The sequence below is a fragment of the Theobroma cacao genome, chromosome 3 (genome assembly GCF_053813885.1).
Source record: "Theobroma cacao isolate CCN51 chromosome 3, ASM5381388v1, whole genome shotgun sequence".
In the NCBI taxonomy this organism is placed as follows: Eukaryota; Viridiplantae; Streptophyta; class Magnoliopsida; order Malvales; family Malvaceae; genus Theobroma; species Theobroma cacao.
The window spans coordinates 31,249,187-31,269,210 of NC_142641.1; the positions used below are offsets into that span (position 1 = coordinate 31,249,187).

The following is a 20,024-nucleotide window of genomic DNA, read 5'->3' on the forward strand; positions in this document are numbered from 1 at the left end:
AGAGTGTGAGCAAAGTAGGACAGTTGGAATCTTTTAGGGACAAAAAGGATAAGGCTCTTAGCTTAGCTGACGGCATTCCCAGAAAATTCTTTCAAGGAACAAAGCGGATGGGTCACATCATTTCCCTCACCTTTTTTTGGGTTGCTCCTGCTCTAAATCCAACCCATTTCTTTTTTTTGATGGTAAAATATAAGATTTTTAAGATTTCATTGGATTGAAAATATTTTTATTTTTATTAGTTTAAAAAAAATACTCTTTTTTCAGATTTAGTTGAAAATACACTTTTTTTAAAAAAAAAATAAAAGTAATGACGCTAATTATCAAATTAATTTTAAATCGAAAGACAAGTTATCCCTTTGTTATTTATTTCTTCATTTCATATTTTTTTTTACTTTTTATCTTCTGTGTTCAAGATTTAATTTAATTTTAAATTTTTCTTTAATTGTCATCAAATTAAATTAAATTAATAATTAATTTAACGATTTAGGTCCAAGCATCATTAACACAATAACTTGTAAAACCAAAATCATGTGACTTTAAAAAATTTAAATTCTAATTATTAATTGTGATGAACTTAAATTATTATTACATAAATTATATATAATTCAATTCTAAAAAATAATTATCATCCATGAGTTTTGATTTCTCTTGAAAAAGTAGCAGATGCTAGGATACTATTAGTCAAAGTAATAGTAATGGTAATTAATTTATTTTAACTACAGACGAGTTAATATTTTCACTCTCAAAATTAATATGCAATTGAATTAAACATAAATTAAAAGTTTTTTGTATGTAATTAAATTTGAATATAAATAAATTAAAATTTAGTACCATAGTAATTAAAGATAAATCAAAACTAATAAAATCTCACAATTTTATAATTAAAAATTTTGTGTAAAAAAAAACAAAAATAAAAAATTAACAGGGAGTATGTTTGTCATTACATTTAAAATTAATTTATCAAATAATATCATTATTTTCTTAAGAAGGCAATTGTATTTTCTATCAAATTATAGAGAGGTAAAATGACATTTTTCAATTTAAAGAAGCTAAATTTGTTTTTAACTAAATATGAGGGAATTATTGTATTTGTTTTTTTTCCAATTGGATGCTTCGATTAGAGCTCAAAAGATTTGTCCCCACGCGCCTTTTGGTTAGTACAAAACACAGTATTGATTTTTTTATTTTTTTTATTATGCCATTTCATAAGCAATCACGGGAATCGTGATGTTGTTAATATTATTTTTTGTTATTTTTTTAATTAAAGAAAAAATATTCAAATTTTACTTTTAAGTAAAAAAATTATGTATTAATTAACAAGTTAAATGTTTAGATTTATTTTTTTAAAATTTTGATTTAATTTATTTTAAAAAGAAAAAGGATAAAAAAGGAAGGAAGAAAACTTATTTTAATTTTCATTTATATATTTTTATTTGTTGGGTTTGGATTGGCCAAACATGTGAGAGTAACTAAAATGTGACAAAATTGTATGGTTTTTCATTAGGAAAAAAAAAAAGAAAAAGAAGAAGAGAAAAGTTATGTGACGAAGTCATTTTCCCATGTTGGCTTAATTCATTGCGTGGTATTGACAAAATCAGGTACGACACTCTTATCCCAAAAAATACAATTGAATCCAATCAAAAGACACCAACTAAGCTGTGCCAAAACAAAGAGGAAGAAATCCATATATTCCCTTCTTCTTATCCAAAACTTATTATTATTTTATTGTTGTAATTCTCTCTCCTCCACACACGCACACACACACTGTTAGGGTATAGTCTATACATAAATAAAAGTTGGAAAAGATTCATGGCTCATGTTTAAAGTAAGGGCATCTTATTTGGTTTGCAGAAAGCCATATTAACTGCTAGTCAAATCAGTGGATATCTTTTACCAAAGATTTCTGCTTGCTTTTGCTTTTGCTTTTGCTTTGGGACGCTGAAAAGCTGCCCTATAATGATTGCCCAATACTATCAACATACCAGTCTTGTATGCAAAAAAGGTGAACAAACCATCAAGTAATGACTTCTCTTCTCTTCCACTGTATTCAAATCTAGTTCCTCATACTCCCTTTTAGCTTATTTTGTGATTTAACATAGATGAAAGGACATAGCTAGGTAGCACACCATCAACATGGTTTTGGATTATTTGACAGTTTTAACTGAAAAACCTCAACATTTTTGCTTAGGATATATGAAAAGCAACAACATCAAATTTGCTAATCAGCCAATTTGTTCTTCAATTTTGAGTGATTTGGGCAAGAATTATGTAAGGTCTTTAAGGTCAATTAGAAGTTCCTTTTTTTTTTTTAATCTTAAAAATGATTATATAAAAACTAAAATCGAAAATCCTATCTAACAAATGGAAAATCTTGTTATATAACTCAATTGTATATAATTTTAAAAAATATTGATATTTTTGTAAAATATGTATTTTTATTACAAACCGTAATAGAATTTTCACCGTTAAATAAATAGTGCTCAAATTTTGTATATAGTAATTGTTTTGGTATAATATTTTTAAAAACTTCTAAATTATTTTAAAAAATGTATATTTTTTTATTGTATTTAGTTAAACAATTAGTCAACAATCAACTGCATGCGGCAGTTGACATGTTAGTTCTCATCCTAAAAGCTTTTTTGAATAACCTTTGTGGACAACTAATTGAGTTTAATTAAAGAAAAATAATAGCATTTTGCAGCACATGCTTGAAGCCTACTTTCTCTACATCTTATGTAATTTCCATATCTTGTTGTTCTGATGGAAAAGGCTTGTTATTCTCATCTATAGCCCTTAAGATCCCCAGCCTGCCTGCATCTCTTTCATCTTTGCCTCAGAAAAAACCAGCGACATGGTACACAGATGTCATTTCCATTGTCTCCATCTCCCTTCTACTCATTGGCCTGCATCCGATGCTTGCATCTCTCTTTCCTTAAAAAACATAACACAATTTCTAGTTGAGTTAACCATACTCAAAACCACACACGAATATAATTGGCCTAATACCTAATCAAAGAGCTGAGTAATTAGGTACATGTCAAAGAGAACATATTAGCTCAAGACTAATTTTGGGCTTTTGTAGCCCGAGACTACTTCAAGCTCATGGAATACAAAAAACACACACACACACCAAAAACAAAGAAATAATACAAATATATATATATATGTTAAAAAATACCATACCCAAATTTCACTATCCCTTCCACCCAAATTGTCACCTCATTTTCAGCTTTATTTTTTTCCTCAAATTTTTACCTATTTTACCTTCATCACAAAATAAGCAAAACCCAAAGATCAAAACTTTTCCGCAGGTTCCACAAGTCCAACATATAGAATGCTCAACATCGTTCTCTTCCAACCAAAAAATCAGTGCTATCATCTACAGTAACCCTCCAAAATCCTCATTCACCAAAATCAATTTTAAAAAAATTCCAAACCTTTTCCCTCTAATTATAAAATATTCAAACCAAAAATCAAAGATCAGAGAGAGATTAATATTAATTTTAAAAAATATCTTTTGCTTGACACATAACTCTAGCCGTTAGTCAACCTTTAATGTTTTCATTAATTATATGACATAACAATATTTCTAGAATAATTTTACCCTCTATTAATTTTAAAATTATCATACTATATAAATTTGTTATAAATATTTTTGTAAATATCAATTTATGTTATCTATATCTAGATTTGGATGTAAATTAAATTGGATTAATATTAAGATTTAATACATCTAATATTTAAGTATTATCTTCATTTTATAAATTCTATCTAAACAAGGGGTTATATGCCTATAAATAGGCCTCTCACTTCATTTGTAAAGACACACTTTAATAACATTTTTTTTCTTCCTTTAAATACTTTCTTTCTTCTCTTTCTTTAGTTATTTTTTCAAGTTATCTTTATTTGTTCTTTTAAGTTATATTTTCATAACACGTTATCAACACTTCAAGTTTCAAAAGAATTTTAATGATTGGGTTTTGATTTTTGGTTTTAGTAAATTTGCAAATCAGGTAAGTGACTTGATATCTCTTTGGTGTTTTCATTTCCAAAAAAATCATGAATGTCCATTTCCTAAATTGAATGCGACAAATAAACTACTAATAAAAAATCATGAATCCGTTCATTCCATACAATGAATGCAACATCATTTAATAATTATGGTGATAGTCATGAATCCATTCATTCTTTAAAGTGTATGCAATATCATTTAATAATTTTGATCGCCATAATAATTTACACTATCACTATTTTAATTCAAAAAAATTTTACTACTAGAAGTGGATGGATAATTTTACTATCAAAATCTAAGAGTAATTTTCCCTTTTAAAAGTGGATGGATAATTTTACTATCAAAAGTGGATGGATGTCTTAACCCATTAATTCAACCCACCAGAAATGGATAACCCATCATAAATGGATCACCCACCAAGAAGTAGATGTATACTTGTAACCCATCAAAAGTGAATGAATAATAAAAAGACAAAAATGAAAAGTATAAAAAGAATATAGAAAACATATTGACATTGATATGGCATGAAAGACCATTAGTCATGTACCTGTTATACGTCTTGAATTTTATCAAGTATCATTGAAAACTAAAATATCTTGTGATGATTTTAACCATGGCTAAGTTGATATAGCGAATCAAGATGTTTGTTCATATTGAAAAAGGAATTGATCATATAATTTGTAATGGAAATATCCGAGAATGAATTTAATAGTAATTGGTATATTTTAGTATAACTATATTATGAAGATACTTTAATATGTTCTTATTATATTTAAATGATATGTTCTTATTATGTGTTTTAATTATGTATTTAATGTTCTTTAATGTTAACTTGTAATTTTTTTATTTTATATATCATATTTTATTAAAGAAAAATATGGATATTCATTTTGTTGAATCCATTATCCATGATGTAAATATATGTCCAAAAGACATTGCTACAATGCACATTATATTTAAAGATAAGAAATATTTTTCTCACTTGACAATAGAAGAAGTCAATGTTAATACAATATTTGGTAGTACAAGATTAATTGAAGACTCTGAAAGAGTTAATATTTTATGACCTTGAGGAATGAAGTTTATAATAGAGAATATATTATGTTCAACGTCTCAAAAGAATTTATTAAGTTTTAAAAATATTTATCTGAATGGATATCATATTGAGACAACGAATGAAAGAGATAATTAATTTCTCTATATTACATTTATTCTTTCAGGTAAGAAGTTTATAATAATAAAAAAAATTACCTATTTTGTTCTATGGATTGTACTGCACAAATATTAGAATGATTATAAACTAGAAGTTTATTAATGATTTTAGTGTTTGGCATTACTGGTTGGACCATCCCTAATCAATAATGATGCAAAAAAAATTATTGAATTTAATATGATCATCTATTGAATAACCAGAAGATTTTTCAATCTAATGAAATACTCATGTGTTGCTTACTCTCAAACCAAATAAATTATAAGGCCATCATCAGCTAAAGTTGGGACTGAATCCTTTACATTTTTGAAACATATTCAGGGTTATATATATGGATTTATACACCCACCATTCGGATCATTTAGATACTTTATGGTTTTAATCAATGCATTGATTAAATGGTCGATGTGTATTTATTATCAACTTGCAATTTAGCATTTGTAAGATTAATCGCCCAAATCATTTGTTTGGAAGCACATTTTTCTGATTATGTAATCAAGATAATTCGTTTTGACAATACTGGTGAATTTACATCTCAAGCCTTTAATATTGCATATTAGTTAGAATAACTATTAAATAACCTGTTGCTTATGTTCATACATAAAATGGTCTAGCAGAATCGTTTATTAAACACTTTCAACTGATTGCAAGGCCATTACTTATGAAATCTAAACTTTTGTTTTCTACTTGGAGTCATGCCATTTTGCATGTAGTAGAACTTGTACGCATCAAGCCAACAAGTTATTATAAATTCTCCTTTATACAATTGGTTTATAGTTAGAAACCAAATATTTCCCATCTTAGAATTTTTGGATGTGCGGTAATTACTCAACCACGACGCACAATGATGAGTCCTTAAAGGAGGTTAGGAATATATGTTATATATGAATCTCTATTTGTAATTAAATATTTAGAATCATTAACAGGAGATTTATTTATGGCAAGGTTTATCTATTGTCATTTAGATTGAATAATTTTTTCAACAATAGGGAGAGAAAATAAGTAGCTAAAAAAAGAAATATCTTGGAATGTATTATCATTATCTAATTTTGATTCTTGCATAAATCAATGTGAACTTGAAGTTCAAAAGATAATTCTTTTGTAAAATATAGTAAATCAGTTGCCATACGTATTTATTGACTTAAAGAGAATAACTAAATCTCATATACCTGCTGCAAATGCTCTTATTAGAATTGACGTCCATATAAGACAAGGCATGCTAGAGCCATGGGAAACCAATCGATTCCAACGATAAAAATCCTTAGAAAGGAAGATGAGCAAATATTCAAGATGGTTAGAAAAAGGAAACAGAAACTCTAGAAGAAATTCCTGACATAATTGACATAATTTTAGAAGAAATTAAAATACTTGAAATTAGTGAAAATGAAAAAATTTTAATAAATTATGTCATAACAGGGAGAAGATGGAACCAGAATGAAATAAAGATTGACGATATTTTTGTATATAATATAAAACTCAATATTATGAAAGAAATGAAGATCTTGAACGTACATCTATTAAAGAATGTAGACATAGAAATGAATGTAGACATAGAAATAATTGGCCAATGTGGAAATATGCAATCAAGATGGAATTCACTTACAAAACATAAAGTATTTAGACATGTAGTTTGTACACCAAATGGTATAAAATCGGTGGGATATAAATGGGTACTTTTGCGAAAACAAAATGAGAAAAATGAGATTATGATATAAAAGCATAGCTTGTTGCATAACATTTTACCCAAATATCTCATATTGATTATGAAGAGACATATTCTTTTGTGGTAGATGCAATTATAATTTTATATTAACTAGTCTAACAATAAATGTGAAGATTAAAATGCGTCTAATAAATGTAGCTATAGCCTATTTATATGGCTCACTTGATAATGATATGTATATGAAAATCCCTGAAGCATTTAACTTGTCTGAAGTATAAAATTTGAATTATCAAGAAATTTATTCAATTAAATTAAACAAATCTTTATATTAATTAAAACAATCTAGACGAATGTGGTATAATCGTTTTAGTGAATATTTATTAAAAGAAGACTATAAAAATAATCTTATATGCTCATATATTTTATAAAAGGATTTAGATATGAATTTGTCATAATTGTCATTTATGTTAATAACTTCAATATTATTGAAACTTCCTAAGTGTTATCAAAAGTCGTAGATTACTTAAAGAAAGAATTTGAGATGAAAAATCATAGAAAAGCAAAATCTTATTTAGGTCTTCAGATTGAACACTTGGTAAATGAAATTTTGTCCATTAATTAAATTATATAGCAAAAGTGCTAAAACAATTTTATATGGACAAAGCATATCCATTAAGTTAACAAATAGTTGTAAGATCACTAAATGTGAAAAAAGACCTTTTTCGACCTCGTGAGGATGATGAAGAACTTTTTATACCTGAAGTATTATATCTTAGTGTAATTGGAGCACTGATGTATCTTGTTAGTAAATCATGACATGATATATTAATTTTTATAAATTTATTAGCAAGATATAGTTCTTTTTCAACTCAAAGACGTTAGAATGAAATTAAACATATGCTTCAATATCTTTAAGGAACAATGAATATGGGCTTATATTACTCAAATGTATCAAAGTCAAATTTAATTAGTTATGCAAATGTAGAATATTTATCTGATTCATGCAAGGCTCGATCCTAGACATGTTACTTATTTATACGTAAAAGTATAACTATTTCATATTATTTTATAAAACAAACTATATTTGCTACTTCTTCTTACCATGTAGAAATGTTAACAATTCATGAATGTATTTGGTTAAGATATGTAACTTAATGTGTGGCTTGTCAACTAAGAAGGAAATGCTAACAACATTATATGAAGATAATATTGCTTGCATAACCCAGTTAAAGGAATGATAAGTTAAAGGCAATAGAAAAAAACATATTTCACCAAAAAAATTCTTCTTCACTCATGATCTCGAAGAAAATGGTAATATTAGTGTTCAATAAATTTGTTCAAGTAACAATCTAGTAGATTTATTCACCAAAGTCCTTTCTCCTGTAACATTTGAAAAATTGGTACGAAAGATTGGAATGCGTCGTTTTAAAGATCTTTATAATGTAGTCATCAGCGGGAGTGAAATACGCACTGTACTCATTTCCTACATCAAGGTTTTTCCCATTGGATTTTACTTGATAACATTTTTAATGAAGCAGTATTTCAAGAGTGTATTCTTGACAAGAATTGTGTACTCTTTGTCCTTCATTCGTATTTTTTTCTATGAAGTTCTTTCCTTATAAGGTTTTAACAAGACATATTCTTAATAAAATGGATATTCAAAGGGAAGTGTTATGAATATTTTTGTGAATATCCATTTATGTTATCTATATTTAGATTTGGATGTAAATTAAATTGGACCAACATTAAGATTTAATCCATCTAATCCATTAGTATTATCTTCATCTTGTAAATTTGATCTAAATGAAGGGTTATTTGCCTATAAATAGGCTCCTCACTTCATTTGTAAAAACACACTTCAATAACATCTTTTTTTTTTGTCTAAATACTTTCTTTCTTTTCTTTCTTTAGTTGTTTTTTCAACTTATTTTTATTTGTTCTTTTAAGTTATATTTTCATAATGAAATTATAATTTTTTATTTTTAAAATTTTTTAATCTTATCCAAAAAAAAATTCTCTCCCTACCTTTAGCTAGGTTTGGCACTCTTTGGCCAAGTCCAGCTAGATCTAAAGAGCGCTGCCACGATCTCGCATTCGAACTCCCTTAGAAGAGCATGGATCTAGCAAGATCGAACCAAATCTAGCGCCTGCCAGATCAAGCTCCCTTAGGGGAGTGTAGCCAGATTGCACTCCTTCTAAAGAGATTTAGCTAGATCTAGCATTCCACAGCCAATGTGGTTGGCCAACGTAAAGGAACATCGTCTGTCAACTTGAGAAAAAGAAAAATAATGAAAAAGAGGGGAAAATAGGGTATTTTAGATATTTCATGTTACTTGTTACCGTCGTTTAAACGTTTAAGATAGATTGTTCATTTCGAATATTAATGGATTCGCGTAGAATTATGATTAAAACTTAAAAGGGTCAAGATATTTTACTTTTGCTTTTTTTGAATGGCAAAATATATTGAATAAAAGAGACAAAGTCACAACAAATGTCACGACCCAAAACCTCCTTCGAGCCCATGACAACCGCCGCGACGTCCCGATTGACACTTATTACTTGAAATGCCAATCGGAACCCCGCAAGGCTTACATATTAGTTTCTTGCCTTTTTTGTGAGCAATCGTTTTTAAACATTCCGTTTTAAACAATTACCAGTCGTTTCCGGCTTAAGTAAATCAAAAGACAAAAATATAGCATTTTTATATAAAACAACATTTATAGAAACACGTGTAAGTAAAATAAATTCATACATACAAAAATTTACAAAGTTATAATGTACAATAATAATTACAATGACAAGTGGCCCCTAAATACACCAAGTGTTGGTGATAGTAACCTACTGTCTGTGAGGTAGAGATGTCAACTGGAATACTCGACAAAATAGGGTATCTACAAGCTACTACAGGCCTGAAATGTTTGGAAAGGAGGTGGGTGAGATTTTACAATCCCAATGAGTAAACAGGCATTATCATAAATATCTAAAGGCGAGTAACATAGAGGCAAGTTTAAACAACAAATTACAAACCATTTCATAAAGTTTTTAATTTATTCCTTAAACCATCAAATATTTGTAATTTACCAAAATAGTTGTTAAGGTTTATGACTTTTATTAAAACAAGGCTCAAGCCAAAACTAATCCTCGGGGATACCTTGACCGAGGCATCTAACCGAGTCCGCCAAGGTAGTTATGATATTTACATATGAAACACATTTTTATTTTTAAACAAGTCGTTCTTTGGCGTTAGCCGAGTTACACATTCACGTGGGGGTTCGGCGTGAAGTGAGTTCTAATACTATCTCGGGAGTTACCCTCATTGCCTCTACAATCGGAGTAATTATGTAACCGGATTTACCGTGTCCCTCTAATAGGCAGTCCACGGAAACCCGTCATTGTAGTGACTATACCCACCAATTTTAATAAAATTTCGACAGTATAACGTGACTTTTATTTATTTTTCCAACCTGCATAGTAAAAACAGCTTACATAAATTTTCAATGCAATTTATCAAATATAGCCACATATACTCATATTTCATAAGCCATTCATAGGAAAATATATATTTCAAAATAATTGGCAGCCTCCAATTACTCAATTTCATAATCAACACAATATATTTTTATTTGTCATATTTATTTCTAAAATATCAAAAATTCGGTTTTAATCTCGTTTTCATTTCATAAAATACATAAAGAGCATTTAAAAACAAACTCTAGATAATTTACAATAATAATAGGTTTACTCACCGTTTGTACAAACTAACTGCTTTTTAGATGCCCCGATCACTGTTCGTCGAGTATTACTTCCTTACCTTTACTGGAAGGCTATCCTCCAAAACACATTACAAAATTTACACAATTCACCACATTGATGCTAAATCACTATATAATTTACTTAAATCCTATACTAATGCATGGTATGAAATGCAATAGCCTAAAACGGCTTAAACGCGGTATTAACCTGTTTTTGGCACTTTACCTGTTAAATTGCTAACGCGCTCCATTTTAGCTCTAAATTGTCCCATTTTCTCCACAACATTTCTAACCATTAAATATCAGCCAATAACCTTCTAAAATCACCAAAATCAGCTCACTTTCCTCCTTGGAAAATTCAGTCAAAAAATGGGACATTTACTCGGTTAATTTTCTACTTTATTTTTCTATCACATTTAACCATTTTTCATCATTTTCTCTTCATTTCTCTTAGAATAAAAATCAATTCATCATCATTGTACATCATTGAAGATTCAGCCAAGGGTGGGTATTGTGAAAATTTCATGCTTTCTTGCCCAATTTGATTTCTACACACATTTAACTAACTAAAACTATCAATTTAACTAAAAATCAAAACCTAAAAAATTCAAAATCCTCCCCCTTGAATTTCATCCATCCCTTGATATCACTTTTTGATCTCTCTCCTCAAGCATGCTAAATGGAAACAAAGGTATAAAAAAGGTAAAAATCAAGCTAAAGTTGAAAAATCTTACCGTTAGACGCGTAAACAGACGAAAAACGTGATTTTCCCTTTGAATTTTCTAGTTTTCCTTTGTTTCTCTCTTTTCTTCCTTTCCTCTCTATTTTCTCTCTTGTTCTTTACTTATGGCCGGCCATTACTTAATATGGGGTTTAAATGGGCTGACTTTTTATTAAAATAATATTAAATCATTAAAAAGTGTCATGTGTCACTTTTCCATTGGCCCGTTTTTAAAATTTCATCCATTTGTTTCTAAATTTTCACCATACACTTGTCCCACATATCCATAGCTTAGATAAAATTCTTAGACTTATCCAAAGTCTTGGTGGAGTAATTTTTAAAATTTACACTCTTGCCCCCCGTAAAAGTGAAAAATTACATTTTTGCCCCAAAAACTGAAAAATTACCCATAGACATATTTTTCATCCCTTATACTCAAACCATTCTCAAATTTGTCAAATTTGATCTAAATTCTCTCAAAATCTCAAATTTTATCCTTGAGTGGTAAAATTACGATTTTGCCCCTACACTCCAAAAATCACCAGAATTAAACTTTTTCACTTCCTATCATTAAATTATATTCCAAATAGTTAATCTTGGTAAAAAATTTCACTCCATGATCAAATTATTATCTTAGGTGACAAAATGACGATTTTACCCCTGAACATCAAAATTTTAAATTTTCTCCAAATGAACCCTCGAACTCCGAACAATCATTTTTAATCATTCTTGAACTGTAAAATATTAAATTTCATCTTACAATTCCTATTTGAACTAGTTCGAGGTTAAATCAACTCAAGTGTACCGTTAGATATAATATCGGGTTTCGTCTATTCTTAGGACTTTCCTAGCATAATAACATGCTAATCAGTGCATGTATGTCATGACATGTGTTTATAGGGTCGGGTTTTACAACAAAGCCATGAGATCCTTCCTAAACATAAACAATAAAAGCATGAGTTAAAAGCTTGCAACAACAAATCATTCACAAATGCACAACAAAGCTAGATACCTCCCAAGGGATAACAAAATCTAAACAACATCAACAAAATCCCAGCAATCCAAAGACACCAACAGACAACTAAAAAAAAAAAAAGAAGAAAAGACAAAACAGAAATAAGAAAAAAACAAATCAAAGAGCAAAGAATCAACTGCAGGGAATAGCAATAAAGAGAATCAATTGTTGTAAACCTATAAAAAACCAACCGGACGACCCATTCCTTTCAAGACTCGCCAACAAAAGACCTTAACTTTAAGGGTGAGATTAGACCAAACCATATTCCAAAAACTCTGTTCACCTCTAGAAATACAAACATCCGATCTGCAGAAAGAATTAGTCGAGTAAAGACCACTAGAGCTCCTTTTCCATATGAATTTGTCTAGTAAATCCTTAATAAGGTAGAAATTCCCAATGACCGTCATCAAATTTTGCCTCTATTCTTTTTCCCAGTCAAATATCATTCTCCTTGAAAGAATATTCCACTACCAAGTATCACTAGTCATCAAAATCAACCAAGATACTGTTATTATTAGTAGACAAAGCAAAAGTACATCGAAGGCAACATTGAGAGGTAGATTCTCCACCCATTCATCATACCAAAAACTAATACTATCACCTTTTCCGAGAATCATACTAATGCTAGCTCTAACCTGATGCAGAATGTGACTAGTTGAAAAAGGGTGCTCACAATATTCTTCCAAATCATGGACATATTTATGATGACAAGACAAATTGGCGACAAATAGTTCAAATTCATATTATTTTTCTCAATAATAATTTTCCTCCAAGGGTTTACCTTATCTTCCCCAAAACACCATATTCATTTATTTAATAAGTTGTGTTTTTAATATGAATATCAAGAAGGCCTGAACCTTCGTTTTCCTTGTAGTTGCAAATCAAAGTCCAATCAACATAATGGATTTTCCTACCAAAGTTGGCTCCATTACATAAAAATCGTATTTGGATTTTATCGAGTTCTTCCTTGATTCTAGAAGGAATCTTAAACAGGGACATAAAATAAATCAAGAAACTATATAAAACAAAACTAATAAGAGTAACTTTACCACTAATTGAAAGGTGATTTGCTTTCCACCTAGCAAGGCACAATTCAAAATTTTCGACAATAGGTCTCCATGAGGCTCTAGACCCAAGTTTCATTCCGAGAGGCAATGGAAGATTGGTAGTAAGGAGAATGCCGGTCTTACAAGCAATCCTTTAAGCCCACCCCTCAAGAATATGGCTCTCAACACCAATACCATACAAATTACTTTTATTAAAGTTGGTTTTCAAACCTGAAATCAATCGAAAGCAATATAAAATTCTCTAAAAACAAAGCAAATTATCAAAATTTGGCTCACAAAATAACATAGTATTATCAGCGAAAAGAAGATGGGATACAACCAAACTTGTAAGAAGTGTTAGCTCTATAATAATAAGAAAAATATCCAAAAGGGGGGTGAATTGGATTTTTAAAATTCTTTTCAACAAATTTAAACTTTTTATGAAAACAACTTTGAAAACAAGTTTCACAAATTTGTTTTCACTTTAAAACATGCCAAAAGTAATTTAAGCAAAGTAATGACCAAACAAGTTGAAAATAAATTTTCAAACTCTTTAAGGCAAAATGCACTAATGTAAAATTTTCACAAGCTTCCAATCAAGTCAGGTTAAAAATAATTTTCATAAATTTGTTTTCCAATCAAGATGTATCAATAATAATTTGAAGAGTAAATTAAAGATAAACAAGTTAAGAGCAAATTTGATAAATTTTTAATGTAAATGCATAAATTCAAGAAGTGAAAAATAAAGAGAGAAGACACAATATTTTTATAAAGGTTCGGCTTTCTTGCCTATGTCCTCTCCCTTAGCTGACTAAGGAATTTCAAATCCACTATAAAAAATACTTTTTAAGGCTCAAGCATAACCTTTACAATACCTTTCAAGGATCAAGCACAACCTCTCAATACAATGCCTTTTATGGATCAAGCACAACATTTTCTCTCTTACAATTGAATAGTAAGGATACCTCTAGAAAGTGGGTTTTGCTAAGTAAGTACAATGTAGGAAGAGTGTGATGAAATAAAATGATTACAAAAGATGGGAATGAAGACACAAAGGAATTATAGCACAAAAAAGGTTAAAAGCTTGGTAGAAGAATATGAATTGCTTGCTCTAGCTTGGTTTCTCTCTTTTTTTTTCTTGTTTTTCTTCATATAATTTGATTTTTGATCAAATAATGTTTTTCTCCACTCTTCTAGCCTTGTAAATGTGTTGGAGAAGTGCTTTTTATTGTTAGAGAAGCTTTGGAGCTGTTGGAGAAGGTTTGGTGAAGAAAATAGCCGTTTTTCCTTTGATTTTTGTGTGTAACGGCTAGTTTTGGACCAAATGTATTGATACATTTTGGAATGTACTAATACATATGTATCAATACATTTTGAAATGTATCCATACATTTTGGGCAAAACCATTCTATTTTAAATGTATCGATACTTTTGACCAAAGTATCGATACTTGTAGCTTAAAATATAAAAAATTCTTCTTTTTGAACCCAATTTGTTGCCAAATACTTGGACATTTCAAAATCAAATGCAAGGGAGGTTTAAAACTAATTTAAACAAGTTTAAAGGCTATTCAAACAAGTTCAAAAATCATTAAAGCAATTTTCAAAACTCATTCAAATAATTTTGAAACTTTTCACATGGAAACATTTAAGCACTTCAAAACTTATTTTAAAAAGTTTAAAAACTATTCAAACAACTTTAAAAATTATTCAAATAAGTTCAAAGATCATTTAAGCAGTTTTGATTATTTTTCACATGGAAACACTTATGCACTTCAAAAGCAAATGTATGAGAATTCTTAACATTAATAAATTAAGTTCAAAAACATTTTCAAACAACTTCAAAAATCATTCAAACATGTTCAAGGATCACTCAAGAAAGTTCAAAGATCATTGAAGCAATTTTGATCACTTTTGTCATTTCAAAACTATAATAATTTTAAACTTGATAAAGCTAACAAAACCATTACTCCCAATTGCCAGTCCATGTCACAAGCCTAAAGAGACAGCCTTATTAATGATAGCACCTAAGGCTTCTACGACCATGTAATAAGAAGGGAGAGAGAAGATAGCCTTGACAAAGACTGTTTCGCATCTTGAATTACTGGGTGGAGTGCCATTAACAAAAATAGACACCGATGTTGAGGAGATGCAGGTTCTCATCCTCTTTTGCCATTTAAGACCAAACCTCATTTTGTCCATGACCAAGTTGAGGAAGCTAGTCAACACTATCAAAGGCCTTCTCGAAGTCAACCTTAAGAAACACACCAGCTCGTCCATTTTTCTTGACCTAATCAATAATCTTGTTCGCCACCAAAACACAGTTAAAAATTTATCTTCCTTTTGTAAAAGCAAACTGATTCTGCGTAATGACTCCACCAACAACATGTCTCAATCGCTTGATAAGAACCTTCTCAACCAATTTGCATAAGCTCCCCACATGACTTATAGGTCAAAAGTTGTTAAGCCCCTCCTAGTTAGGACGTTTTGGAATCAATGAAATAAAAATGGAATTGATCCTTATCATCAAAGCAATAAGAATAAAAAAAACTCATTCAAAAGAGCCAACACATCATTTTTTACCTTCCTCTACTGATTTTTAAAGAAACTTACATTGTAACCAGAGTTTTGTTCCTATAACAATTCTTTAGGACCTCCCAAATTTCCTATTCATCAAAAAAGTGTTTTCCATTCTTCTTTTTTGTTTTTCTAGTTTGATAGCATTTAATGAGACTTTGCTAAATTTGATATTTGATGCAATTATTAGAATAATCCAAAATATACTCCTTTCATATGGGTCCTAATTTATTGCTTTGGAACATGAGCATTTCCTTCCATTGCCGATGAGATTTATTCAAACAGTATCAAGAAATCAAAATTCTTTTATAAAAAGGAAAATCACAAACAAAACATAAAGAAATTGGGAAAAGGAAAATAAACTTAATTTGTAATAATAACCTGATCCATCAAAATAAGATGCAATTAAAATGTTGATACCTACAAAATAAAATGAGAAGAATGCACATTGATCAATAAGCCAAACATTTGAACCCTTCCCACAACAGCTAATTATAGTCTCAACGAAGAAAAGCAAAATCCAATTTACAGAATTTAACAATTAATTTTGACACAAAAATGGATAGATGAACAGATTTCAAGAAGAAGATTCATAATATATATATAAAAAAAAAACTAATTGAAAATAGTAAGACATAATATTTAAAAAAGTTCTTGAATTATTTAAAAAGATTTAAATAAATATTTTTTTAACATTTGATTCTTTAGTATTAGATTAATAATTTTTTAAATCTTACTTTGACTTTTTATATTGGGTTTAATCATTTTCTAAGTGTTATTTAAGATTTTTATATTCGAGTTAAATTTTTTATGGTAATAATAATAACAATAATATATATAAATAATATTATAATGTAAATTTATTTATAAAAGATATTGTTATAAATAATAATTTACTAATAATGCCAAAATGAATTGATGAAAAATATTATTTAAAAAAAACTCCAAAAAACTAGACAAAATGTCAAAAGTAAGTTCAAAACCAATCTATTAATTTTTAATGAAATTTAATTAAAATTATAATAAAAGATTTATCCAATTTTCCTTTTAGTAATCGTATTTATTAGTGAATTATTATTTACAATATCATCTTTTAATAAAACAAATTTAAATTATAATATTAATTTTTTTTGTAAAATCTATATTATTATTATGTGTGTGTACAAAATGTAAAAAACCCCAATAACATTTGAAAAAAAAAAGAATCAATATAAAAGATTAAAAGTAAAACTTAAAAAGCTAACAAAGTATAAAAAAAATCAAATTTAAAAAGAATATTTATCTGTTTTGATCAATAGAGACTAATTTGTTATGCAATCCAAATTTTAGGGACTAAAGATGCATTAAAATTAAATAAATATTTTCAACATTTTTGTACATGTCAGCTGACATGTTAGGTGTCATGTGCTGTCAATTAACAGTTAGGCTAACAAAAGGATTTTTCATTATGACATTAAAAATATAAGGATCGATAAGTGAGTTTTTAATCTGTAAAGATCAAAATGATATGCGACTTACACCTTAGGGTTCATGGATGTAATTTACTCTTAATTTCAACTTTCCGTATAGTATTTTTTCTTTAACATGCAATAAGGTAAAAAGAAAAAAAAAAAAAAAAGTCCATAAGCTTTTAATTGTCGCCATTAAGCCCACGATGTTGAGACTTTAACTAATACTAACCGCTGATTTATTCTAAATTAATTTGTTGGGCTGTCAACTTGGGAACACGGACAATAAATGTAATCCATTTGGAAAAGCAATGAAAAATACATATATATATAGCTAGGGAAGGAATCAATTCTTCAAGATCCCCCTCGCTTACAGACAAATATTTGAGTTTGTTGATTGTTATTCATTGGTTCATAACACAAACTCATTCTTAAAGTGTAGACAGATTGTCACAAGTCACAAGGTTATTGTGATTCATAATTGTTTTTTTAACTAGTTTTGTTGCTATGTATGTTTGGAGCTGTGGATTTAGATTTGGTTTACTATATGTATGTAAATCTATGTGTTTTGATTTAAAGAACCATGGTTAATGAAATTTGCAGATGATGAAATTTGTGCCAAGGGATATGACACAAATCTTACTTTTCCAAATCGAAACATTGTACATGCCAGATGAAAACATCACACAATGTCCACATTTCACATTTCCAAGTTGTATTCCCTAGGCAATGCAAATTGGAAAGATCATTGCAGAATGAACATGGATGGATACATAAGTGGGGTTGCAGTTAGCTAGGTAATAATTTTATAATGGGTGATGCGAATTTCATCCTCAGGTCTAGCTGGGGGATGAGTCTTATTCCTCGCTCTCAACTGCAGGTACTCCTTGTAGTGGAACCCTCTGTACTTGGGTGCTTCTCCAATGTCTTTAGTGAACTGTGGCAGTGGTTCAACCCATTTGTCTCCCTGCAAGTTATAGAAGAAGGCCAACGAGTAGCGGCTTCTCCCTTTAGGCCTCACCACTCTGTGAGTTGCGCTCTTGAATTTATTGTTGCTCAACACCTTTGCCAAAATGTTTCCAGGACCAAAAGAGTCAATCAACAATTACAAATTCATTTTTGGAATTATATGCCAGCTCTCAAGGTTGAAAATGGCAAGCCTAATCTTATACGGTAACTTGAATTGATCAAAAGCTGGAAAACTGAGAGGGAATAACATTGAAAAGGATAAGTAATGTTGTACCTGAATAACATCGCTTATGTTGACCACTAATGTGCCTTCTGTAGGGATTACAGGAATCCATTCCCCGTCCTGGCAAACTTGTAGACCACCAGCTTCGTCCTAGAACACGAAGCTGATGCAATTGGAATCTTCATGTTCTGCTAATCCATTGTTCTCAGTTTCAGTAGCTGGAAAGTAACGAAGTGCTACCATTAAATCCCAGCTTCTATCATTATTGAATTCTTTGAGGAAGTTGAGAGGGAGACCCAAGCACTGATTCACAATGCTCTCTCCTGTTTTGGTCAAGTTGGAGAAAACATCTTCCAAAACTTCCCTAGCGGAGACGAAGAAGCGAATGATTTAGCTATTTTTGTTAAATATTTCGTGAACAGGGTTGAAAGAAGGAAAATGTTTTGTTAAAAACATAACCAAGAATGAAAGAGCAAAGAGAAAAACATACTTGAATTCAGATGGGTTATCAGGGAAAACATTGAAGCTAGACCCCGGTGGAAGCATCAGTAGATACTCATTCTTGTCAGGCGAGTGTTGAGGGCGCGTGTTGTATCCTGCCGGAAGAGGTGCATCAGACGCTGAACTACTTTTGAGCTTCTCTTCAGCTGGGTACTCCAAGAAAATCCTGGAGAGCTCAAGCGCCCGTTGCAGCGACTCCATGGGCACGCCATGGTTCACAATTTGGAAGAAACCATGCTCGGAGCAAGCCTTGGAAATGACTTCCATGGCCTTCTTCTTGCCGTCCTCATCATCTTCTGTAAAGAAAGGCGAGAGATCTACAGTGGGAATGCGAGGATCAGCCATGCCAAGGTTTATTCCAACTAGCTTCAAGGTTCCCTTTTGAACCGAGGCCCTGTCATGTTTTTGTCATATTCTCCTTTACGTTCAATTTTGTTTTATTTTTATCATCAGTTTTTTTTTTTTTTTTTATTGTGTTTTGGAACTTCAATATAAAATATATTAAAATCAAAATGTTTATAAAATTAAAGAGAAAAACTTTCCAAAACCAAAAGAACAATAATGTAAGCATTCAAGTAAACTCCAATTCTTTGCCGACATGCTTGCAATAATTCACCACCGGCTTTGCCTTTTTGAAGCTGTACATTGGAGTGAGTGGACCAGATTCCTTTTTTCTTGAGCAAAATGATTGGAAGAGAGCTGATGAATGAAACAATAACAACTGACTATTTGTTGACAAGGCAGATGGGAGAAAGCATTGTTTGATTTGATAAATGGGGTCTGGAACATCCACTCTTAGGACCAATTTTACTTCCAAGTTCCCACCAATGATTCTGATACCTTACCTTCCTTTCGTTATACTCTTTCTGCTAAGCAGACGCGAGCGTG

The 20,024-nt window shown here is 29.9% G+C and overlaps 1 pseudogene across 1 annotated transcript; it reads right to left on the minus strand.

Moving 5' to 3' along the window:
* Positions 1-18,047: 18,047 nt before the first annotated feature.
* On the minus strand, positions 18,048-20,004 carry LOC18604660 (fe(II)/2-oxoglutarate-dependent dioxygenase 4-like; annotated as a pseudogene). The gene is made up of 3 exons (XR_016025279.1): positions 19,126-20,004; positions 18,687-18,999; positions 18,048-18,506 (listed from the first exon to the last, which is right to left on the minus strand). The product of XR_016025279.1 is annotated as a fe(II)/2-oxoglutarate-dependent dioxygenase 4-like (transcript).
* Positions 20,005-20,024: the final 20 nt, after the last annotated feature.